This window comes from Chelonia mydas, chromosome 14 (assembly GCF_015237465.2).
Source record: "Chelonia mydas isolate rCheMyd1 chromosome 14, rCheMyd1.pri.v2, whole genome shotgun sequence".
Taxonomy (NCBI): domain Eukaryota; kingdom Metazoa; phylum Chordata; order Testudines; family Cheloniidae; genus Chelonia; species Chelonia mydas.
In genome coordinates this window covers 36,388,048-36,413,497 of record NC_051254.2, presented here as the reverse complement: position 1 = coordinate 36,413,497, position 25,450 = coordinate 36,388,048, and the positions used below count along the sequence as shown (strand labels likewise).

General features: G+C 47.2%; 3 protein-coding genes and 2 long non-coding RNA genes across 5 annotated transcripts in view; 3 read left to right on the top strand and 2 right to left on the bottom strand.

The window, feature by feature from the left end:
- Positions 1 to 25,450, top strand: part of LOC102936186 (butyrophilin-like protein 2) — a 1,677,894-nt gene that overhangs the window by 1,321,653 nt on the left and 330,791 nt on the right.
- Positions 1 to 25,450, bottom strand: part of LOC114020220 (butyrophilin subfamily 1 member A1) — a 1,361,724-nt gene that overhangs the window by 1,229,728 nt on the left and 106,546 nt on the right.
- On the top strand, positions 2 to 9,900 carry LOC119567748. The gene is made up of 3 exons (XR_005227745.2): positions 2 to 131; positions 5,453 to 5,631; positions 9,772 to 9,900. It is a non-coding gene; the product is annotated as an uncharacterized LOC119567748 (long non-coding RNA).
- Positions 6,929 to 7,354, top strand: LOC122462878. The gene is made up of 2 exons (XR_006285759.1): positions 6,929 to 7,122; positions 7,209 to 7,354. It is a non-coding gene; the product is annotated as an uncharacterized LOC122462878 (long non-coding RNA).
- The window catches only part of LOC122461320 (butyrophilin subfamily 1 member A1-like), a 28,386-nt gene continuing 28,017 nt past the window's right edge, over positions 25,082 to 25,450 (bottom strand). The window contains exon 8 of the mRNA XM_037914823.2: positions 25,082 to 25,296. The gene's annotated coding sequence lies outside the window, so the exon portion shown is untranslated. The remainder of the gene's footprint in view (positions 25,297 to 25,450) is intronic.

The window sequence follows — 25,450 nt, the reverse complement described above, 5'->3', positions numbered from 1 at the left end:
CCTCCGGGCAGTGGAACAGGGTAAGTTTCACTTTCCTGAGCTCAGAGATATGCCCCGCCTGCAGCAGCAATTGGGTGTTTCCCTTCCTGGAACTGATTCAGGCTGTTTGCTGAGCTGGAGCCAGATCACAGGTAACATTTCAGCCCTGGAAGCTTTGGTGAGAAATGTCCCAATAAGGCTCCAATCCTGCAATCAGCCCCCTCTGCTGGTGTGTGTTGGGGGGGCGGGGGAAGGGCAGCGGTAAACTCCTTTAAGGCCCTGCCAAAATGCTGGCTATAGCCTGCTCTCTGGCCAGGAGGCCAGGGCTAGAGACGCAGGTATTCAGCAGAGATCCCAGCAGCAAGCCCTAACAAGGGCTGGCTCAGAGGAGCATGCTGAGCTAAGTGGTGACAGCTGGGCTGAGGCACCAGAGGGCTATAAAAGCCCTGGGCAAACCTCAGTGAGGAGACTAGCCCCAGAGAAGACAGGAGAGCAGCATCGCTGTCTCCTTACCAAGGAAGGAAGCCTCAAAGGCTAGGAGACCCTGGGGAGGGTCTGTGGGGCACTAGCTGTTGGGGGATCTGGGAACTGCATGAACCCTGTAAATAAAGACACTTGGGTGAACCAGCAAAAGAAGGCATAGAGGACTATTATACTAGCCTAAGCACAGGCTCAAGAGGGAGAAAACCTACATTGACCCTGTGACAGCGGGGTCACTGGGGATTCGCATGGAGATCAGTATCCCTCTGTCCTGATGAGCTTACAGAATTGCATGTCTAAGGAGTGATACTTAGGCTTGGCAGAATTCATTTGACTTAATATGTAATTTTGACAGATAAGACTAATATTTATTTGTAAGGGTTTTTTTGGTATTTATCTATTTAAACTTTCAATGTTTGTTTTTATCAATATTATTGTTCCCGGTTGTGGGAAACTGGGGGGGATGTTCAGACAATATTTTTGTCAGACAATAATTAAACAGTAAACACAGCTTGAAAAAATTAAAAAGTGTAACTGTTAAAACACAAATTGTCAATGTCACATGTCAAAACATATGAAGTAAATCTCCTTAAATCAAACTCTAGTAAGTTCTCAAGCAGCATTTTCCTTACTGTGCCTATTTGAAAATTTCACTTATCAATGGAAATGTTTCTCCATGGTTTGTGTGTACAGTGAAATCAACATTTACTGACATCTACTGATAACATCTAATCCTTCCAAGTCTAGGGATATTCAATTCACAGGCCAAAAACTTGGTTAAGCTGGAATCAATGTTTCAAAGGCCTGATTCTGACATATGCTAAGGCAACTCAGCCTCAGTGTAAAGGAGACGCAGTGTCAAAAGTGTTGCCAGCATTCATGATATTATAACGAGTCTTATGAACATAAGAACGGCCAGACTGGGTCAGTCCAATAGTCCATCTAGCCCAGTATCCTGTCTTCTGACAGTGGCCAATGCCAGGTGCTTCAGAGGGAATGAACAGAACAGGTGATCATTTAGTGATCCATCCCCGTCACTCATTCCCAGCTTCTGGCAAACAGAGGCTAGGGACACTTCAGAGCATGGTTTTGCCAGCTATTTGGTGTGTTGGTTAAAGCCCCAGCTCCTGGAAGCATGTGATGAGGTGAGACTCTTGGCCTTTGTTTCCTAAACAAAGGAAGTTTCTAGCTTTCTTGATTGCAGAGAAAAACTTAACAATGTTTTCTGAATGCAACCTAAAAGTCTGAGAAGCCAGACAGCAAACAGAAAGAACCCAACATTTATTATTAACTATTATTTTGAAGTCTCATGGTTTTTAAGGCAATCTCATTGCAGGAGTTCTAATGATTTTTAAAAGTTTGCAGTAGGCAGTACTGGGAGAATTCAGGCCTTAAATGTAATGCCATCATTTATCTAAAACAGCACAGTCAATGGAAAGGGAAACAGAGAGGGCAAGGTGTGGGAATGCACATAGGGCCAGGCTGTGGGCCAAGCCACAAATGAGCACAGGCCCCCTGGAGTAAGGGTGAAGTAAAGAGAAATTAGAATGTTCATTTTTATATTTAGAGCTTAGAGCCTTTGCTGGAGAAGCCAGGCCTGAAAACACAAACTGATCACTGCCAATACAGTACTACCAGCAGCACGTAATCAAAAATCTTGAGGTTGGCTGAAGAAAACAAGAGGGGTTTCCTTCTAAAAAATTAGATTCTGGAGTGTTTGTTTGTTTCTGAGCGTTTATGATTCACTCTGGTCACGTTCTCAACTTTTTCTACTCAGCCATGAGAGCAAGAAACTGACCTTTGTTAAAGTGAGAGCTGAGATTGTCATGTAATCACAGGATTCCAGGAACTGGGGCATGAAGAGAAACACCAGCTCGCGAAAGAGTCAGTGAGAAACAAGGAAAGTTTGTAACAACCGTAATGTGATGTTTTTGTGATCTGATGAGACAGGAAACAGCTGCACTTCTAGCCATGGCAGGTCCTTACCTGGCCTCCATCACTGCACTGTCTGAGCACCTCACAAACCCCAATGTGCTTAGTCTCACCACACTACTGTGCAGAGACAGCCAATACCTGCTCATTGTTTTTGGGGGGTGGGGGAGAAGAGGAGAAAGGGAGGTAGGGTGAGGGCAGTGCCTTCAGCTGATGTTACTAAGCATGCTCAGTCTGTGTGAGCATACTCAATACCAGCCAAGCAGCAAATCTGGGGGACACATGACCCCATGTGCCCCCTGCCCCTGCTGCTGTGAGATAGGGAATGGCTATTTCCCCCATTTTAAAAGAGGGGACATTCAGCCCCAGACAGAATAAATGACTTGCCTGAGTTCACACAGAGCAGGGAAACGAACCTGGGTCTGCTCAGGGTAACTTGGTGCCTTTGCTACTGGGCAAACTTTTTCCTCTGCAGTTAGAACCTGGGAGAAAAGAATAAGGAGACAGATAGACACGCACAGAAACAGAGTTTCTCGGATAATCATCTCACTGGCCCTCCCCCCAGACACTAGGCCAGTCTGTGCAGTCAGGTGCTAATGGTGATGTCACCAGTCCTTGATGTGGTCCTTCAGGGGATCTCTGCTTTCTTTAGTTACCCCAGTGAAGGCAGGTGATGGCCCCAGTATCTAATTAGGCCCAGCAGACTATCAGTACCTTTGCACTGTGTTTCTAGAGACTATCTAGTACAGCAGTGTTACCCCTTTGCTGTTCAAAGCCTTTCTGCCAAGTTAACATTGTCTAAGCTCTCGCCTTTTATAGCAGGCCTTCCTTCCCTTATTGGTTGCAGCTGTGGGTGCCTGCCTCTGTGATTGGCAGTTGAGGCAGCTGCCCCTGGTTCACCCTCCCCCCCTTTCTGATACCACCTCTGCTGCTGCTCCCTTTCCTGCCCCATTTACTGCTAGGGGCTTTTCCACACTTGCCCCAGCTGCCTGCCTCCCCTGCTTACTCGCCCGGGGTATTGGAGCAGCAGGGGGGTGCACTTTTCCTTTTCTCCTTTGGCTTTGCCCTCATTCCTTGAGCTGCATTAGGCCAGTGGGCTCCTTTCCCCTCTGCCTTGCCCCCTGTCCTGCCCTTGCAGCTGTTTGTCCCCTTTCCCTTTGCTGCCTGCCCCGCCCGCTCCCCTTCTAGCCACACTGTTGGCTCCATTTTGCCCTGCTCTGTTTTTTGCGGGGTCTCTTTCTTGGTCCTTGGTTAGTTTGCTTGCCCTGCCCTTGTCCCACGGTGCAGGCGTTGTTGCCAGCCCCATTCCCCCTTTTTCAGTTTGGTTGCCCTTGAGCCCACCCTGTTTTCTGTTCCCTGCCTGTGGCATACTTGTCCCTGTCCCCCCCTTCATTCCGCTCCCTTGCTGTTTGCCCCCCCCCCATTTACCCTTTTTGCCTGCGTGCCCCCATTCCTTTTGTAGGCGCTTAGAATTTCCCTCCCTGCTTCCGTTATTCCTCTCACGGATCAGGTTTCAGAGTAACAGCCGTGTTAGTCTGTATTCGCAAAAAGAAAAGGAGGACTTGTGGCACCTTAGAGACTAACCAATTTATTTGAGCATAAGCTTTCGGAGGCTCCCGTCCCCCCCTTAGTGCAGCCAGGGGAGCTGGTTTCTTCCTCCTTGAGCTGGGCGTTGTGTTCCTTGTTTCCTGTGTCCCTTTCTGTGGGTGCCTCCCCCCGCCCTGCTTTCAGCCGAGCAACGGGGGTGTGGTCGCCGTTTCCCCCTCTTGCCCTCCATTCCCTTTGTTCCCTTCCCGAGTGGCTGTCCCGAGCCTCCCTTCCTGGGGTGGGAGATTCAGGGGGTGGGACGTCCCTGGAGGCCCCTGCTGTTCCCTCTCAGTCTCCCTTCCCACCCTCCCTCGCGCTGGCTGCCTCGACCGCCGCCACCGGCTCAACTGCCATCGCGACCACTGAAGCCCGACGATGGCGGCGGCCACGGATTCTGCTGCTGCTCCCTTGGCCGCTGGGCAGGGCTGGGGGAGGAAGAAGAGCAGGTCCCCGCCCAGAAGGCGAAACCTCCCGTGGGGGTGGTCCCCTCTCCTGCTGCGGCCCTGCTGACCGCCGTGGCCCCCATTGTCCCCGACCCATGGTTCCCTCCACCGTCCCTGGAGATGCTGATCCGTTGGCTCCCAGGGTGCACGCCCAGGTAGCTGCGACCCCTCTGCTCGCTGCCTTGCTGTCTGCTCCAGCCGCCTCTGCCCAACGGCGCTTATGTCCGTGTAACTTACGTCAGTCAGGGGGTTGTCTATTCGCACCCCTGAGCAACATAAATTCTGCCGACTTCAGCTGTCGTGTGGACACAGCCTCAGGCACTTATCTTTGGGAGAGGAGCAGGGTTTAGGATACGCCCCTGTTGTTAGCATCTCCCATTGGCTAGTTTAGATGGCTCCCCACCTAGGGTGCTGGCTCTTGTGGGTGGCATTGTAAGGCACCTGCCTGTCTCCATTCATCGTGGGGGGAGACTAGGCATCTAAGTCAGGACGTGGGGGTTGCAGTGTTTTTCTTGTGGTGTTCTAGGCACCTAAAAATTAGGAGCAGGTGATGCTCAGCATTGTAACACCTAAGTCCCTTCATGGATCCCACCCCCAGTCATTTACATTAGAAGCTCACAGAAAGCAAAGACCCAGACCTGGCCAAAGGCGGGGTGTCTCCTTTTTCTCCCTTTAGATCCCATCTTTTAGCTCATGGCCACCCTAGGAGAAGGGGTGGGTTTTTTTTCAATGCAGTAGCAAACACAAGGCAGTGATCTCATTAAACAGTCCCTGGGGACATGAGGCAAGTGATGCTTTCACCTCAGTGTAGCTACTGAAGGTGATCGTTCACCCTCCCAAACACCCCTCAACCCACAGAATTTTTCTTGACCAGTTACACTGAGGTGAAACCACCACTTGCCTTGTCTACACCCAGATTATACAATGAGAGAGAAAAACCTGCATCCTAGTGTAGACAAATCCCCAGAGACAGTCTCAGCAAATGCTGATGGGCAGAAGAAATGCAAACAACATATTTCATATCTCTTTAGCCACCATTGAATAAATTCAACACCTCTGGAAACGAAGAGGAGAGTCAGCACCATGCGTTCAGCCCCCTCTCCACTGAGCCCAGCTGAGGAATTCCTGATTGACATGGCTATAGCCTGCACAAGAGAGAGCACAGGCTGGATAGCAGCAAAACCCCAGCTCCCATTCCAGGGACATGCAGGTATTTTTCCTGTTGGTGCTGGGGACACACAACCAACTAGGGAAGCAAATCCCACAACTCTACCCCCAACAATTACAGCTGGAAAATTCAAAAGGGACAAATCAGAATTGTCTTTCATGCTTTATTTACTGTAAATACCCATCAGAGTACAAAGGAGTTGAGAAGCAGCTTCAATAATCACAACAATGGAAAAGAGAGCCACAGGTTTTGGGAACAGTTTCTTTTGTTGCCATTTTAGTGTAATTAAAGTCAAGGAAATAACATATGAAATTAATGAGTGACAGTCTCAACTTCAGTGAGGCTTTATAAATCTCTGTCCCTCTTGTGTTCCCTTTTCTTCTCCCTTCTCCGTCATACTGTTCATTTTGACTCACCATTTTTCTAGCTCTCATTTCCCATTCCTGTTTATTTCTCTGTGTCTTCCACTCTCCTCTGATCCCTGTCACAACAGATCCTTCCCCTTCATGTTCTCCATTCGTTCCCCTGAGTTTATCCCTTCAGCTCTCATTGCCTTTGGCTGTTCCCCTCTTCCCAGTGTTTTCCTTTCCTTGGTTTGATACCCCTTTCTGCAGGACTCTGTTTATTTTGTTTTACTTGATCTTTTCCTTTTGTTTTCTCTGTTCCCTCTGGTTCAGCCCAGCCTGCGCCCTCCCCAACCCGTGACACTCGCAGTGTTGCCAACCCCAGAACTTAAAAATCATGAGTCAGAACCCAAAATCATGAAATTGACCCCCCCGCCCCCCCAAAAAACATGAGGGCTCAAAATAATATATAACGTATCCTGGTTTATCTTCTGATTTTTGAACTCTCCCTGCCCATCCCCTGTGTGACAATTATAGTGTTACTGGCTCTCCCATAGTTACAGGGGAAGGTGATTTGGGCCCCTGTGGCAGGAGCTCTGGCTGGGAGACCCCAGTGAGATCTAATCTCACAGATTGGTACAAAATGCTCCCTGCTGCTGCGGAGCTTCCTCCAACCCCCCAAACCCTGATTGAGTCATTCTGTGTCCCGGCCACCCCCACATCTGCCTGTCCCCAGCCCGGCTGTTAGTTCTGCCCCCTGCCCAGCCCCCACATCTGCCCCTCAGAGCCCCTCTGCCCCTCCTGCAGCCCCAGGGGTTCTTCCCCCCTCCCACTCTTGGGGCTGCAGGGAGGGGAAGGAGCTTCCAGGGGTCAAAGAGATGAGGAGCCAGGGGCTGGGTCGATGGGAGTCCTCCAGAGTCATAGCGACTGGGCTCTGTGAAGCTAGAGATGCTAATTTCAGGGTCCCCAGTCTCAGGGACATGGTCTGGGCCAGGATTTGCACACCAGCCAGAGCCAGGGGCGGATTCTCTCCCCAGGGACGGAGCCTGCCTGCTCTGAAATGTCACAGCTTGGACAGCAACAGGCCACACGGTACCAGGATTGAACATGCCCAGAATTTCACTACAAATCCCTGCAAGCTGCATGGAAACTTTTTAAAGACACCATAATAGAGGTTCACTTTAAATATGTACCCCAAATTAAAAAATATAGTAAGAGAACCAAAAAAGAGCCACCATGGCTAAACAACGAAGGGAAGCAGTAAGAGGCAAAAAGGCATCCTTTAAAAAGTGGAAGTTAAATCCTAGTGAGGAAACTAGAAAGGAGCATAAACTCTGGCAGATGAAGTGCAGAAATATAATTAGGGAGGCCAAAAAAGGATTTGGAGAACAGCTAGCCAAAGACTCAAAAAGTAATCGCAATTTTTTCTTAAATGTACATCAGAAGCAGGAAGCCTGCTAAACAAACAGTGGGGCCACTGGATGATCAAGATGCTAAAGGAGCACTCAAGGATGATAAGGCCATTGCAGAGAAACTAAATGAATTTTTTGCATCTGTCTTCACGGCTGAGAATGTGAGGGAAATTCCCAAACTTGAACCATTCTTTTTAGGTGACAAATCTGAGGAACTCTGCCAGATTGAGATGCCATTAGAGGAGGTTTTGGAACAAACTGATAAACTAAACAGTAATAAGTAACCAGGACCAGACGGTACTCACCCAAGTGTTCTTAAGGAATTCAAATGAGAAATTGCAGGACTACTAACTGTAGTCTGCAACCTATCATTTAAATCAGGTTCTGTACCAAATGATTGGAGGATAGATAATGTGATGCCAATTTTTAAAAAGGGCTCCAGAGGTGACCATGGCAATTACAGGCCAGTAAGCCTGACTTCAGTACCAAGCAAACTGGTTGAAAATATAGTAAAGAACAAAATTGTCAGACACATAGATGAATATAATTTGTTGGGGAAGAGTCAACATGGTTTTTGAAAAGGGAAATCATGCTTCACCAATCTACTAGAATTTTTTAAGGGGGTCAACAAGCATGTGGACAAGGGGGGTCCTGTGGACATAGTATATTTAGATTTTCAGAAAGCCTTTGACAAGGTCCCTCACCAAAGGCTCTTAAGGAAAGTAAGCAGTCATGAAATAAGAGCAAAGGTCTTCTCATGGATTGTAACTGGGTAAAAGGGTAGGAATAAATTGTCAGTTTTCAGAATGGAGAGAGGCAAATAGTGGTGTCCCCCAGAAGTCTGTACTGGGACTAGTCCTATTCAATATATTCATAAATGATCTGGAAAAAGGGGTAAACAGGGAGGTGGCAAAATTTGCAGATGATACAAAACTACTCAAGATAGTTAAGTTCCAGACAGACTGCGAAGAGCTACAAAAGGATCTCTCAGAACTGGGTGATTGGGCAACAAAATGGCAGATGAAATTCAATGTTGATAAATGCAAAGTAACGCACATTGGAAAACATAATCCCAACTATACACATAAAATGATGGGGTCTAAATTAGCTGTTACCACTCAGGAAAGATCTTGGAGTCATTGTGGATAGTTCTCTGAAAACATTCACTCAATGTGCAGCGGCAGTCAAAAAAAGTGAACAGGATGTTGGGAATCATGAAGAAAGGGATAGATAATAAGAGAGAAAATATCATACCGCCTCTATATAAATCCATGGTACGCCCACATCTTGAATACTGTGTGCAGATGTGGTCGCCCCATCTCAAAAAAGATATATTGGAATTGAAAAAGGTTCAGAAAAGGGCAACAAAAAGGATTAGGGCTATGGAATGGCTGCCACCTGAGGAGACATTAATGAGACTGGGACTTTTCAGCGTGGAAAAGAGACGACTAAGGGGGGATATGATAGAGGTCTATAAAATCATGACTGGTGTGGATAAAATAAACAAGGAAGTGTTATTTACTCCTTCTCATAACACAAGAACTAGGGGTTACCATATGAAATTAATAGGCAGCAGGTTTAAAATGAACAAAAGGAAGTATTTTTTCACACAATGCACAATCAACCTGTGGAACTCCTTGCCAGAGGATGTTCTGAAGGCCAAGACTATAACAAAGTTAAAAAAAGAACTAGATAAATTAATTGGAGGATAGGTCCATCAATGGCTATTAGCCAGGATGGGCAGGGATGGTGTCCCTAGCGTCTGTTTGCCGGAAGCTGGGAATGGGCCACAGGGGATGGGTCACTTGATGATTACCTATTCTGTTCATTCCCTCTGGGGCACTTGGCATTGGCCGCTGTCAGAAGACAGGATATTGGGCTAGATGGACCTTTGGTCTGACCCAGTATGGCCGTTCTTATGAATATGCAAATTAAAGCTGAGAGATTGTTATTTCTAATCAATCTCCTTTTAAGGACATCAGACTAGAGGATCTGGTCATCCCTTCTGGACTTAAACTCTGTGACCCTATGACTCTATTGCTTATAAATTTCTCACATTAGCTTCTGCTGTGAAATTCATCCAGTTTAGTCTTTCCCCACATTTATTAAAGTTGCATTACAAAACAAATGCCTATACACACCAAAAAGAATGGTAGCAATAATAAAGGAACAAGCAAACAAAAGATTTCATATTGCATCAATTTAAAAAGTTACATTTGAAAACAAACACCTCCACCACAATTAAACAAACTCCCACATGAGGATCCAAATTGGTAGAAAAAGTTTCTTATCAGAGGAAGGATAATGACACTTACTTATTTCTTTATCTCGTTTGGCTAAAAAATAAAAGAGAAATAAATATATATATATTTGTTAGGCATTTCCATTTTCTTATGTTTTATTTCTATTTTTCATCAATATGACAGTGAAGGCTGGGAGAAATCAGCCTCCTCTTCAGGACATCAGAGAAGAGGATCCAGGGGTCCCTTCTGGTCTTTAAGTCTGTAATTCTGTTGCTTCTCAGTTTTTCAAATTAAATTTTAGTGTGAAATCTATCCAATTTAGTGTTTGCCCACATTTTATGAAGCTACACTAAACCCCCAAGCAAAAAATCAATAATAACAAAAAGCAAGCACACAAACAAACCAAAGCAGGTTAAATATTGCAACAGAATTCTAAAAGTTAAATTTAAAAGCAAACAACTCCACAACAATTAAACAAGCTCCCACATGAGGATCCAATTTGGTACCCCCCAAAAAAATTCTTGTCAGAAGGATAATGACACTTACCAATTTCTATATCTCGTTTACCTAAAAATTAAACTGAAATACACATACTGTTTGTTAGGAGTTTTCCTTTTCTTATATTTTATTTCTCATTATCATCAATATGATAATTAATGCTTAGGAACTATTTCTATTCCATTTCCTCTTTAGGAGGTCAGACTAGATGATCTGCTCGTCCCTTCTGGTTGTAAACTCTGTGATTCTATTAGAATTATAGGACTGAAAGTCTAATCTCCTGCACTCATGGCAGGACTAAGTATTATCTAGACCACCCTGACAGGTGTTTATCTAACCTGCTCTTAAAAATCTCTAATGATGGAGATTCTACATCCTCCCTTGGCAATTTATTCCATTGCTTAACTATCTTCCCTGTTAAGAAATTTTTCCGAATGGCCAAACTAAACCTCCCTTGCTGAAATTTAAGCCCATTACTTCTTGTCCTTCTATCAGAGGTTAATGAGAACAATTTTTCTCTCTCCTCCTTGTAACAACCTTTCAAATACTTGAAAACTGTTATCATGTCCCTCGCTCTTCTCCAGACTAAACAAACCCAATTACTCTATTGCTTACCATTTAATCAAATTAGCTTTTTGTGTGAAATTTATCCAGGTTAGTTTTTCCCCACAATTTATAAAGTTATATCCCTCGCAATGAGAAAAATCATAAAAAAACAAACAAAAAGGTAAGCAAACAAACAAAAACATGTTTAATAAATAAATAAAAAGGGTAAATTTAAAGCAAACAACTCCACAACAATTAAACAATCTGCCTGTGATGGAATACACCAGTTTAAAACCATGCCCTTTGAACTTCATAGGGAGACTTCCACTTTCCATGGCGGGGTGGGGTGGGGAGCTATGACCTTTGGTGGAAAAGTCCAAGCCCTAGTGGTGGGGGGGAGAGAATCAGACAACAATAATTTAATGACAGTAAATCCTGAGACTCAAAAAAAAAAAAAAGCTTTATAACCGCTAAAACACACATTACAAGATCACATGCCAAAATACACAAAGGAAGTGAACAAAACTCCAATAAGTTCTCAAGCAACTTCCTTCTTTCTTTGCCTGTCTGTAAATTTCCATTATTGATGGAAATATTTTTTCCATCAGTTTGTGTGTGTCCGGTGAAATCGACCTTGACTGATAAAGATCTAATCCTTCCAAGCCTCTGTACTGGGTATTCCAGTCTCAATCTCAGCAAGGCCAACTCCGTACTACTCCCCTGTTTACACATCCAAGGCTCTCATTAGTAAGGCTAAGATTTTGTCAGTCATTTTTAGTAAAAGTTAGGGATAGGTCACGGGCTTCACGGGCTTCCATGACTTTTTGCTTATTGCCCGTGACCTCTCGGTGACTTTTACTAAAAATAACGATGTCACCATGGGAAGTGGGGGTCCAGCACACATGGCTGCTATTGCTCCAGGGTCCCCCGCCACCGGATGCTGGGAGCTCTGGGGCCCCCCACTGGCTGGCAGCTCCAGCCCGGCCGCCCCAGGCTGAAGCGGAAAAGGTCACAGAGGTCTCTGGAAGAAGTCATGGATTCCGTGACATCACGTCGCCTTAACTCCATAGTCCACAACAACAAAAGCCGGCAGAAGAATCTCTTCAAGCTCATCGCTGGGTCTGGGTGTCTCGGGCCACGGGAATGCTGGAGGCTGCTGGCCTGGAAGGGCCCTTAGAGCGCAGCCGGGCGGTGGCTGTTTCTTCCAGAGAAAACGCTAATCTCGTCACGTGCCCGCCGGTGTGACTTGACTTTTGCTTTCCATCGTGGGCAGCGCTGTCCAGAGGGAAGCCCCGGGCTCTGCTTGGAGCCCAAAGATTTCTTCCCCAAAGGGCGAGGAAAAGCTGGGGAAACTGCAGCGATTTGGTAGCCAGGGAATCAGTCCTGCAATGGGATCAACTGAAAGAGTCACTGACAGTGGAAATCATCGCAACAAACCCAACGGAGTCTGATCCCACCCTGGAGATTGTAAAATGTCTCAGAAGGACCAATCAGGCAGGTTCATTTAGCTTCAGAATGATTCCTCACATCCCCTCATTGTCCTGCTCATTGCCTGGCCGGATTGTTACTAACACAAAGATTAAATAATCCGAGGTCATTTATTTTACTCGTTATGTAAACACTATGTTCCAAGTACATTCACAGAGATTGACACTCCGATGCCTTTCAGATTCTTGTCCTAGCAGCGTAACTTGGGATTTGTGCGGCATGTTGGATTAGTCATTTGCTTCTTTTGTGGGTATGTTTCATTCAAGAACACTGGGCCCGATCTTGTTCTCAGTGACGTCCCAGGGAGATTTGTAACAAATAACTTCCTGTATTGAGAATACCGGACGAGATTTACTGTGCCACCCCCAGCTGTTCTGTCCTTCTGCCTGTTAACGTGACAGTTTCTACTGCTGCCTGTGGGGCTGAATCCTGTTGTTTCTGACACTTTCAAGGGAAAAAAGGAAAATTATTTCCACAATCAATCAAGACAGAAAATTGCATCCTGTTCTCCTTCTGAAGTGAGGGGGAATTAAGCATGTGCCTAAAGCAGACCATGAGCTCAAGTGTGCTGCTGAATAGGGGTTTCATGACATAATTTAAAAAGAGGCAGATTTACACAGCGGTTGACAGATCATCTCCTACTGTGGGAACAGTCATTGGAGGGGAGATTTCCCGAGGAAATCTAAAGGACTAACGGTAGTAAAAAAATTAATTGTAAAACACTATTTCACAACAATAATTCACTTTTGTTTTGTTTGAAATATTTTTAATTTCCATTTTTAATCAAATATCATTGAAACAAAATTATTTTCTTTTTTCAAACATTGTTATTCTTCTTTTATCAAGAATAGGGGAAGGGTCAGTAAAATGTTTGGATTTTATTAGCATTCCTCTTTTGAATCAATTTGAACTGTATATTCTCACTTAGCATCATTTCATTGAAAAATTAGAAACATTCAGATAATAGGAAAATTCATTTTTAAAGTTTTTTTCTAAAATCATTCTATTGAAAAAATAATTTTTGTTTAAACATTTTGGAGAGCTACAGTGTTGTCAGCTCACATAATTTTTTTGTGAATGTTAGCGTTTTATTTTAAGTCTCACGCTATCTGCTAATTTTCCTAAAGCCCCAGATCTCTAATATTATGATTATGTGAGAATCTCAGATATCATTTAAGTAAAAACTAAAGTTCTCACCCTCATGGTTGCAGACAAAGTTTAGGAATATGACCTGAGTGCTCCCTCAGGGGTCAGAAACCAAAAGGCAAAAAATGAGAACTTAAAATGGATTGTTATCATTAGAATTTTAAAGCTCATTATTTTTAAGTCAGTCTCATGTCTGTTTTTTGACCTGATGTGATTTTGTGTGTGTGTGTGTGATTATTTTTTTAATTGATTTTCATAAAAAAACAGACATTGGGAAATAGAAAAAAAGTAACTGAAGTACAGTTTACATCTTTTCCTGAATACCTCATTCTTCCTGGGTTGTCCTATGACATTGTACAGTTTTACAATTTATTAAATTTGCAAGACCAGACAACACAAAACCAGACAATACTACACAGACATAATATATTAAGGAGGGCATAACACTGACTTTTGAGTTTTGAATATTGGGGTTGGCAGTGCTGCAGCTCTGTTTCAAAACAAACAAACAAATTTGAGATTTGTACAATAATTCATCCAATCTACACAAACCAAGGAATCGCGTTTATTAATTTCACCCCTCAAAGTGTTGTTGTTCTTTGGCAACGAAGGTCTGAAGGAAACATCAGACACTCAGGGTGGATGAAATTGATTTCATTTTTAATTACAAATATTGTTTTATTTACATGAGTTTTTTAACTTGGATTTTTGAATTAAAGATAAGATTTTTATTTTTTAAAATAAACCATTTCAAATTTAAATTTAAAAGTCAAACAACTCACATTAAATCCTAAACTCCTATAATCTGTTAAAATCATTTGAATTAAATATACATAAAATAATATTCAAGCAGTACATGTTTGCGGCAGAAGTTTTAAAGACCGTCAGACCACTGGAGTCGTAGAAGTTACTGGCTAAGCACCTGGAACCAGGGAGCTTGCTGAAGTGCTAAACTAGTTTTTGACAGCAGTAGCCTCTTAGGCAGGTTCAGAGAAACAGAGAAAATATTTTCTTAATTTCAGTGTATTCAGTTAGCTCAGTTCAATGACTAGTTCATTCAGAGCTGAGAAACTGTTTGAGTTGAAAAAGTAGGAAAGCTTTTTATCCTCTTCCAATCTATGAATAAAACGTAAGGTGTGGGAGGATGAGCTCTACCTGTTCTAAAATCTTGAAGGACGTGGTGACCTTAAGAAATCAGTTCAATTCACTAACTACAGATAATAGTTCCTCTGTTAAAGAAATCAATTTTAAATGCAAAATTTGTTTTGATCAACTTATTTTTTTCTTCAATATCCAGCACATTTAAGGAACTTTTATTTAACACATAAAAAGAGTTTTAAAATGCTGGTTGTTTGGATGGTTTGTTTTGTTGTTTGTCAGTTTGCGCAAGTAAAAAAATATCGAGTAAATAAGAAGTGTGTCATTCACAATTGTTAACATAATTAAAATGTGAAAATGTAAGAATCGGAATACATGAATAAATCTGAATAAACGAATCTCAGTAAATGTACGGAGGTATAGTGCAGCCTCCTGGTGAGCACAGAGAAGTGCCAGATTTAGTGTAAATGTTATACAGCAGAATCTCAGAGTTACGAACACCAGAGTTATGAACTGTCTGGTCAAACGCACCTCTTGGAAATGGAGGTGCACAACCAGACAGCATCAGGGCCAAAAAAAAAACAACAACAAGGAAATACAGTACAGTGCTGTGTTAAATGTAGACTATTAAAAAAAAAGGGTAACGTCAAAAAAAAAATTTTGCTAAGGTAAGGAAACTGTTTCTGTGCTTGTTTCATTTAAGTTAAGATGGTTCAAAGCAGCATTTTTCTTCTGCGTAGACCAGTTTCAAAGCTCTCTTGTCAATGTTCAGTTGTGAACTTTTTAAAAAAATAACCACAATGTTTTGTTCAGAGTTACAAACAACCTCCATTCCCGAGGCTCTACTGTATTTAGTGCAAATCAACATATTTTAATGAAAAGCAGTCTTTCTTTAGGAAACTCCTGGGGTGGGGGTGCAAACAAGGTAAGGGAGGGCATGACCAAAAATGTTTGGGGACCACTGTCCTAGACAGAGGAGCTCCCCTAGGGGGAGAAGCTGCCAGAGAGGACAATGACAGCAGCAGCTGTAGAAGGACAGAGCCCTGGAGAGCTGTCCCCGGCAGGAGAAAGTGGACGCAGAGAATAAAGGCACAGTCTGAAATGACCCCAGCTCCAGGAAGGAGGGCTGGAGTCATCTGATTCCACGATGGAAACTAATCCAAGCCCAGCTCCGGGAAGGAGGACTGAGGGCTCCAGACTTGAAGACAGTGAGGAGCTTGAGTGAGAGCGGGAGGCTGGAGCAGAGTGAGGGAAAAGATTTTATTTTGGGGTTTACTTGGACTCAGAGTGGACCCCAGCAGAGGACTTTTTCTCTCACATCTTTTAGACTGTGAGACATAATTTAAGGAGTGCCGAAGAGGGTAAACTTAGGCAAGTTGCTTGCCAAGACACCCTGAAGCGGCTGAGGGTGATATGTGAGGGCGCCACCCCATGACGAGTCTACAAAACTGGAACCCATTTAACAGAACTGCTGCTCCTTCCCCATGCAGACAGACCCTCACTCTCTTCAGTCTGTCTGGGTGGGCCCCTCACCACAGCATCTGACCCCAACAGAGCCTGCATCACAGAGTGGGAAGCTGGAGCAAATACCAGGTTTTGGGCCACCCACCTGGCTTCCAGTGACCCTGTCCCAGCTCCCAGGCTGCTCCCACTCCCCCACAGCCTCCAGCTCGCCCTGACCTCAGGCTGCCTCTGCCCTGTCCTGTTCCCTGGGGGGTGACCCAGGGTCCAGCATGGAGCCATCAGGGTCACTACAATACTGTCTATCACACCCAGAAGACAGGCACAGGGTGGGCTCAGGGAGTGGCTGGCCCCACAACGGGACCCTCGTGTCCCCTCCCTCAGTTCTTGCTGCTGCCCTTGCTGGGCCTTGTCTGCACTCAGACCAGGAGCCCTGCGGGGCTGGCAGCCCCTTGTTCTGTCTCTGCAGTGCCTGGCTCACTCGTGGGTGCTATACCAATAATAACACTCACTGCCCAGCCCCGAAGGGCTGCATGACAGCGCGGGGCCTTCCCCATTGCACACGGGGACTCTGGGGGTGCAGGGAGCCCTGGTTACTCTGCCCCACACATTCACCCAGAGACTCCCCCGAGCTGCCGGACCCGGGTCCCTGGGGTCAGAGCGCGGGCAGTCGAGTGGCACTGACCGGCCGGGGCTGCTGGGGTGGGTGGAAGGAAAGGGTTAATCCCAGCGCGGTGGCACGTTGCTGCCCAGCCGTGGCTGGTCTCTGCCCTCTGGGTGCAGCACAGGGCGTGTGTCTCTGAGCAGGCCCCTGCCCAGTTGCCCGGCCACTTGCCCCAGGCACAGAGAACCCAGGTGCCGAGGGAGGAGCAGCCCCAGCAGCGCCGCATTGGCCCTGGCACGGGCTGAGCCTGCGAGCGCAGCACCAGAGGCCGCGGCGGGGGGGGGGGGGCTCAGCCATTGAGAGCAGCAGCGTCCCCCCACCACCACCCGCAGGGGAGGGGTCAGCGCTGGGACAACAGGCCGGGCTGGGCCAGGGGCTGGGAGCTCTGGCAGCCAGCGCGGTGCCAGCACCAACGGCCCTGCTGGACCCTGGGCCTGGCCAGCCGGGAGCAGCCAGCGAGTGACTCAGGGCCTGGGGCCCTGCCCAGGATGGGGTTTCCGGGGGGGTAACAGGAGGCTCCCCAGGGGCTGGTGATCCCCTAGAAGGAGGCACGGAGGTGACTGGCTCAGGATCCCGACAGGCTCAGGGGCCAGGGGTGTGGAATGGCCCAGAGCCCAGCCGTGTTCAGGGTCCGGTGGGCACAGACTGTGCTGGGCTGGGGGCAGCGAGGGGGGAGGGGAGCAGGGATGTGCTGGCTCCAGCCAGCCACAGAGAGGAAGCTGCTTCCCCCACAGCCTGGGGTTCCTGCTCCCCGGAGCCCTGAGATCCTGGCCCTGCAGCCGGCACCCACTGCGCAGCCTCCATCGGCCGGGACAGACACACCCAGCTTGGCCCCTTCGACTGCCCCCTGCTGGGGGTGGGGCGTGGGAAGAGAGGAGGGCGGGGGTAGGATGAAAGGGCCAGTTCAACTATCACAGACCGAGCTCACTGAACCTTCCCACTCCCCCTCTCCTCGGCCTTAGTTTCCTCTCTGTCCCTCCTTGTGGTCAGGTTTCTGCCTTTGCCCCCGGTTTCCGTGCTGGGGTTGTGGGGAGGGGTTTGGATGGGGGCAGCTCACGCTCAGCTGTTGTGACAGGGTCACACTCTTGTGAGTGAGTCTCACTCAGTGAGCAGGTTTCAGAGTAGCAGCCGTGTTCGTCTGTATTCGCAAAAAGAAAAGGAGGACTTGTGGCACCTTAGAGACTAACAAATTTATTTGAGCATAAGCTTTCATGAGCTACAGCTCACTGAATGCATCCGATGATTTTAACCCCAGTTGTTTGATCTTTTGTGTGATGTTGTTCAACTGTGTGTTGATTTGGAACTCCCTTTTCTGGAACTGGGCTCTGCACTGGGGACAGGTCAGGGCACCATGAGGCATTATAGTTACCAAATACAGAAACCTCCCGCTCCGTTCCCTTCTCCTCACTGTACTGGGTGACGCAGGCTCGGCAGAAGTTGTGCCCACAGGCGATAGTCACCAGCTCCGTCAGATATTCCAGGCAGATGGAGCAAATAGCTTCATCTTGTATTTCCCCGGCTGTAGCTGCAGCGGCCATGGCAGCCGGGTGAGCATCTGTTCTCCCTGCCAGTGGCTCTACACAGTGTGGGCTTGTGCAGACACTGGGAGGGGCCGCCTGCAAGTATCTGCTAGTCCCAGCCACAGGAGAAGAAAAAGGAGGAGCCAGGAGGGGGAGAAAACAGGAAAGTGAAACTGAAGGAGAGTAAAAGAGGGGGAAGGACAGGGAGAGGGCAGGAGAGAAGGAATGGATGGAGGTGAGGAGAAGGCATCGGAGAACGGGGGCAATGGAGAAAGGGGGAAGAATATGAACCAATCTGATGTGTATTGCTGGAAGGCTGGAAGGGAGCTCATATCCCCTGCCCCACAGGCAGGAACAGTCTACCCCACCCCAACACTCACTGGGGATTGAAGTGGGGACCTACAGCGCCTAGCACAAGTCTCTACAGCTGGAGCTAAGGAGTCAGTCTGTGAAGTTCAGAGCTGTAAAAACCCACAAAATAAGGTCTGGATGAAGCATGGTCTGAGGATGCTTAACCCCCCCTCCCCCCACACCCCCCAGAGACCAGGGTGAAGCCCTAGCAGTCCGGTTTACTGAGCCCTGCCTCAGCGCACAGGGCTGGATGTGGTGATTTCTCCGGAGCCCTTCCAGCCCCACATTTCTATCAGTGAGCTCTGGCCTGTCTGAGACTCTCCGGGCCTTGGAGCCTGACCCGGCGCCCCTTGCAGTCAATGGTCAGATTCCCACTGGCCGTTGGATCTGGCCCTCGCACACATCCCATCACCTGTGTATTGCACTCAGGGCCGGTGCAAGGATATTTTGCGCCCTAGGCGAAACTTCCACCTTGTGCCCCCCCTTCCCCCTTGTTTCCCTTCCCCGTGTACTGCTTCACTACGGTACAAAGTGGCAATGACAATATCAATATGACAAATGTCAACAACACACGCATATCGGCACGTAAACACACACACTCAAATACTGAACATACCCACACAATGGACACAACGTATTCGCGACGTGATGCAGCTGCACTTGCCAGAGTCTGAGATCTGAAACAACTCCACAGACATCGTGAGCCTCAGTCGACAACCTCCGAAAACGAGTCAACGTAGCACGATAACCAGCCTGTCAGAACGGGTGACGGCCGCGCGCAATGAGGAAAACGACGTCACACACACACACATGCGCGCACACACACACATTCTGGGTATCCAGAGAGGGAGGTTTCCATGGTTGGTAACTATAATGCCTCATGGTGCCCGCTTGTCTCTGCATTGACCAGCTGTGGCTCCAGGTGAGCACTTCCCATAGAAATCCTGAGACGGGTAAACTGCCCCAAGAAATTTAAAAATGTCCTGGGCCAAATGTAGAATAAGGGGGCAGGCAGGGGTCTCCGAGGCTGCTCGCTATGGGGAGCTGGGGCACCAGCGGGAAGGCTGCGGGGGGCACACGGGGAGGCAGCGGCAGGTACCCAGGTACCCTCAGGCTTTGGGCAAGGAATCCCGCTCCATCCCCCTAGCACTTGCCTGCAGCTCCCATCTGGTCTCGCCACGGCCCTGCTCCATGAACAGTCCCGCCTTAGGGGGACGAGCCTGTCCCACCTCACGGGCCCGTGGGGGCTGTGCTCTGCCCCAGAGCAGGCCGGACCCCATGCTCCCTGCCCCGGAGGGGGCTGGCCTGGCTCCCCCCAGGGCCGGATTAACTTTTTGTGAGCCCGGTGCCAAACATATTTGTGGGCCTCCCTGGGGAATGAAGAGGCCAGGGGCAAGAGCACAGCGGGCAGGGTAGATTTGATTTAAATCATGACTTAAATCACTAGTTAGGAAGACTTGATTTAATCATGGGTTTCTACATAAAAGTGCATTCTTGTTGGTTGTTATAACCTTAATACATATTCTTCACAACTCAGAGACAGATGTAGGGTTCATTTTTAGAAGGCAAGCACTATACATTTGTAAACCGTGATTTATTTTGAAAACTTTTCAGATGAGTTTTACAGCTATATCAGACAATGAATGATTGTTTGGTTATTTCATTTGTCAAAGATAATTGAAGCAGATATTTATGAAGTCATTGGGAGGTGAACTATCTCCAATTCAAGAGGTTAATCATGAATATTTGGAGGATTTTCTTGCCAGGCTGTATTAGGAGGAGAACACTACCAGACAGACATTTAAATTGTTTTATTTAACTAAAACAACAATGTTAAGTATTTTTTTCTTCAACAGCAAACATAATATTTTAATAAAAAAGCGTATGTCCCTCACTTCTCACATTTATCTCCAGACTTCTTCTCCTTTTCCAGATCTATTCCACCCGAAACAATCTTCTATTCATTGAACTTTTTGAAACTTTTCACTTTTAAAGAGAGGTAAGGGGTTGACCCTGTGTACACAAATTTGCAGAGGGACAATAGAGTTGAGGTCTGTTATTTCTCACCGCTATACATTATTTATTTATTTTAAAACATTTTTGCTGTTAACAAGCATGTTACCTCTGGAGACACAAATCCACAGTTTGAGAACTGCAAAACTAAGCATCTCTGATGGTATTTTCTAGACTGAGCACTGAGTCCCATTGGATAGATAGAAAAATTAACTTAAATAATCTATACAGAAGCCCCTGGAACCCCATAAGATTGGGTCCCTAATCCATGAACTATTAGAACTCATTTACAAAACTTTTCTTAAACATTACATTAATATATTGTCTCATACTATAGAATTAGAATTTATAATCCCTATCCCATGATATAATGTATCTTAATTAAAACTATCTTTAGAAAGTTTTTTCCTTCAAAAATCCGATTTAAATTTGAAAAATCCAATTTTTAAATTTTTTTTTAAAGTCATTGATTTTTATCCACTCTGACAGCTGGGCATGGTGGGGGGGAAGGATTGGTCCCCAGCTGGAGCGAGGCAGGGGTCAGGGGCAAGATGAGCACAGTGGGTCATGGCGGCAGGATTAGTCCCTGCTGACTGGAGCAAGGCAGGGGCCGGAGGCAAAAGCACAGTGGGGTGAGAGTTAGGGTTGGTCCTTGGAGCAAGGGAGGGGCCGGGAGTGAACTGCAAGTGCAGCAGGGCTGGGGAGGGGGTAAACAGGATCCCTCCCTCACCCCTGCCCACAGAGAGCTGGTACCTACCTTCTCCCTGGTTCTAGCCCATCCTCTTCGTCTCTCTCTGCACCGAGCTGACGGTGGGGGTGCAGGGTCTGGGAGGGAGTTAGGGTGCAGGAGCAGACTGGGGGTTGGGGTGCAGGGTCTGGCCAGGAGCTAGAATGAGGGAGGGGGCTCAGGGCTGGGACTGGAGGTTGGGGTGTGGAGCTCCTCTATTTTCCACTCTAATGCAGAGGGAGCCTCTGAGGTCAGAGTCTCCTTTTTTATTGCACATCATTGAACTATTGCCTGACAGACGGACCCTGAGTCAGGGCACCAGCGACGCTGAGCCTGTGTGCCCCAGAACACACTGACAGGGAACAGTCATTAAACACCCCACTGCCTGTGCTGACCCAGCTCAGGGGATCTAAGACGCTTCAGGTGCGGCTCTGAAGGGAGTTCCAGGGTAAGGTGCAGAATTCCCTGCTCCGCTACAGACTCCCTGTGTGGCCTTAGGCAAGTCACCTAGGCCCAGAGTTTCCAAGGTGTTTTGATGTCTATGATGCAGATAGGCGCCTAGTGGAATTTTCAAAGATGCCTGGGCACTTAGCTTCCAATGGGAGTTAGGCACCTAGGTGCTTTTGAAAATCCCACTAAATGCCTAACTACATCTTTAGGTGACTACAGACATTCAAAACTTTGCCCCTTAGTCTCTGTGCCAGATTTGCAAAGCTATTTAGTCTCCTAAAGATGCAGACTGGAGCCTGGTGGGACTTTCAAAAGTGCCTGCGTGAGTTAGGTGCCTGAGTCCCCATGAATTCCCTTTAGCTCCTGCCCCTTCTGCATTCATCCTATGCATATTCCATCGACGGCGCTTGCCGGCAGGAATGTCCATGCAAACAAAGGATTTCTACTAAATGTTATAAAATATTCCTGGGAAGCAATGTCTGAACATTTAGGTCCTGACCCAACAAGGTCCTTAAGTATGTGTAGAACTTTCATCAGGCAAGGAACCCCACCAAAGCATTAATCACAAATATTTGCACCAAAAACCTGTTTCTAAGAGTTAAATTCAGCCAGTCAAGAAACAGAAACAATCCCATGTGACCTATGTGTGCAATCATAACTAACCCCACAGAAATCAATGTATATGACAAATGTATTTGAACAAATAAATGTGAGAAAATTGTGATCAGTGTGTGGGCAACTGACAAACAGGAACAGAAACTGAGCTCACTGGACAGGTCACATTCTGCACATTATTTCCCCAGCTCTGCTTTCAGCCCTTCTGTCCTCCCCCGGCCCCTGCCCCACCTGGTCTTGGTCTCTTGACTTTTAATTATGCCTTTACTCTGCCTGGAGAATTACTGGTGTTACTATTATTCCATATTATTTCTGTAGCCCCCTCATGGGCATATTGTATGGTCCCTGCCCTGGGTGCTCCCAAGCAGGGCTGGTCTCAGGGGCTCACTAATGGGTGTATGGAAGGAGAAGTCTGCAGGCCCAGGGCAATAGGTCAGGGTGGGCATCCAGGCATGGAGGCAGGTGCAAAGATAAAAGAATATAGGGTGGGGTATAAGCTAGGTAAGAGGCTGAGGTGTGGAGAGGGTTGAGGAGCTTCCTGGGCTCCCAGGTCCCATTCGCCCATCCTGGACCCCTTGCACACACAACCCTGGGGCTGGGCTCTCCCTCCCCTTCCCCAGCTCTCCCCACTCCCCATCCCCACCCCTCCCTCCATTGCGCTGAGACCAGTTTCCCTGACACAGCTAAGTTGGCAGCACAAAGCAGCCCGTACAGCAGGGCCTGGCGCTCTCACTCTTGGCCCCTGTGGCTGCTTCACTCCTCGCCATGGGTAATGAGTCCCTCAGGCAGTAAATGCCGGGACATTCCCTGTTGCTCACTGGCCCCATGGCACTCACTGGGATCCTGGGCTCGGCTTGTCTTTGGGAGTCAGACCATGCAGTTATTGGTCCTGAGGGGACCTGGGAATCCCCCCAAGCCAGGCCTGGAGCCGACCCCACTGGGCTTCTCTGGGAGGCTGTGGGGGAGGCTTTAAAATGAGGGGACTTAGGTCTCCTCCCCTAGAACATTCTGAAATCCCACTGCAATTTTCTGAATTTGACACAATAATAAAAAAAAGTTGAGGCCAAACATTGCAAGTGCCCAGGTGGGACCCTGTGTGGGGGAAGCAGCCTGTGGTGAGCTGGCCGAGTCGTTCAGGGGAATTTTCAAAGGTGCCTGGGCACCTCGCTTCCAATGGGAGTTAGGCACCTAAGTGCTTTTGAAAATCCCACTAGAAGCCAAGCTACATCTTTAGGTGTCTACAGACCTTCTGAAATCTGTCCCTTAGTCTCTGTGCCACATCTGCAAAGTTATTTAGGCTCCTAAAGATGCAGAGAGGAGCTGAGTGGGACGTTCACACCTGCCTTGTAAGCCGATTTATATTTTTTTAAAATAATGTAAAAGTGGACTGGAAACAGGAAGCGTTTAACAGTTTCCCTCTATTCCACAATATCACCATCATAAGGAAAATGTATTTAACGAAGAATATCAACTTTATTCATACTCTTTTGAATACAGAAACAACCCAGCACTCTTGGATCAATAGCTCTCAAAAGCACATACTTTCTAAAATTAAAACAAAATGTCGCCCCTTCTTTTGCGATGTTCTTCAGGAGGCAGCAAACACTTTTCGTTGTTGTCCAGTGGGGGATGGGGCTGCCCCTTGCCCAGCCTGGGGCTGGAGTGGTAACTGCGGAGCGGGGGCGGGGGGTGGAGGGCAGGGTGTCACGACACTCACCCAAGCCCCAGCTGCTCAGGTCCAGGAAGCCCCCTCGCCTCCCTTGTGGTGGGTGACAGAAGGCGGGGGAGGGGGCTGCTGTCACGTGTGCACCTCCTCCCCTGCTGCCGCCCCTCACCATAGCATCACTTCGGGTGGGGGATGGGGCATCTCCTTGCCAAGCGTGGGGCAGGAGAGGTGACTGTGGGCGGGGGCACGTGTCCAACACAGACCCATGCCCCAGCTGCTCAGGTCCAGACTCCAGGAAGCCTCCTCAGAGTTGGAGTCGTCTCCCAGTAGGTGCCGGGGGGGGGGGGGGAGGCTGCCATCACATGTGCACCTCCTCCTCTCCCCCCTCCGCAGGCGCAGCAGCCACCTCAGCCTGCCGCCCGCGCCGGTCCCTGTGTTGTAGCCAGCAGCGGCCGGTGAGGGAGCACTGCGCGGAGCAGCTGGCGGGGCTGGGGGCGCTCCAGGGGAGGCCCATGGGGGCAGCAGTTGGGGCTGGGGCAGAGACCCAGCCCCAAACATTGGTGGACCCAGGCTCCAGAGCCCTGAATATTGCTGGAGCACGAGCACCACGGGCCCATATAACTCGCCGACCCTGCAAGGTGTATTTATGCAAGTTCTCAGTTGCAGAAATCTGTCCTGTATGTATTTACTTTTGAAAAACACCAAAAGTTAGATTCTGCCTGTGTGGAGACATCAACTATTACAGAAACCACATTATAATGTTTACTTTGCTTACTATATATGGGATTATAATAAAACTGTCATAGGAAAGATCCAAATGAGAACTCTAGCCTGTGTTCTTGCACATAGGCTGTTAAAACCTGGGAATTGCTTAGAGCAGATTTAATCGGGCTCTATCCAGTATCCCAGAAGCGATACCAGTATGTACTGAGAGCTACAGATGATTTTTCAAAATAGGTAGAAGAATTTCCACTTAGAACTATGAAAGCACATGAGGTGGAGAAGAAGACATGTGAAATTATATATTAACATGGCTGTCCAGAGCAGATACTGGCAGATCTAGGTTCTGAATTGAATAACGAGGTAACAGTTTACATTTGGTGATATTTTCACTATATGGTCAATTACACAATCATGGCCGTATGACACATAGCTTCAGCAGACCATGCCACCTAGACAGCAGCAGACTGGATAAAACCACAAATGAATCCATCACAAGATAATGTTAGGGTATTTATTTTCAAATAATCAACGTAAGTTTAGGGCACTCTGCCATGGATGGCGTATTGTGAATAAATCTTCAAAACTGAATGATTACATTGAAAATGTTCATAACGCATCACGTTTAAAACAAAAAGTAGTCCTAGCAATGCTGTGTGATGTGCCTCCCCTCACACTCTGCTCAGCCAGCTCTTCAAGAAATTAAGTTCAATCGCTAATATCAAGGAATTGGACCAATCGGTCACTATTTTTTCAGAAAAAAGAAGAGGAGTACTGGTGGCACCTTAGAGACTAACCAATTTATTTGAGCATAAGCTTTCGTGAGCTACAGCTCACTTCATCGGATGCATTTAGTGGAAAACACAGTGAGCATTTCCACTCCTCTTCTTTTTGCAAAT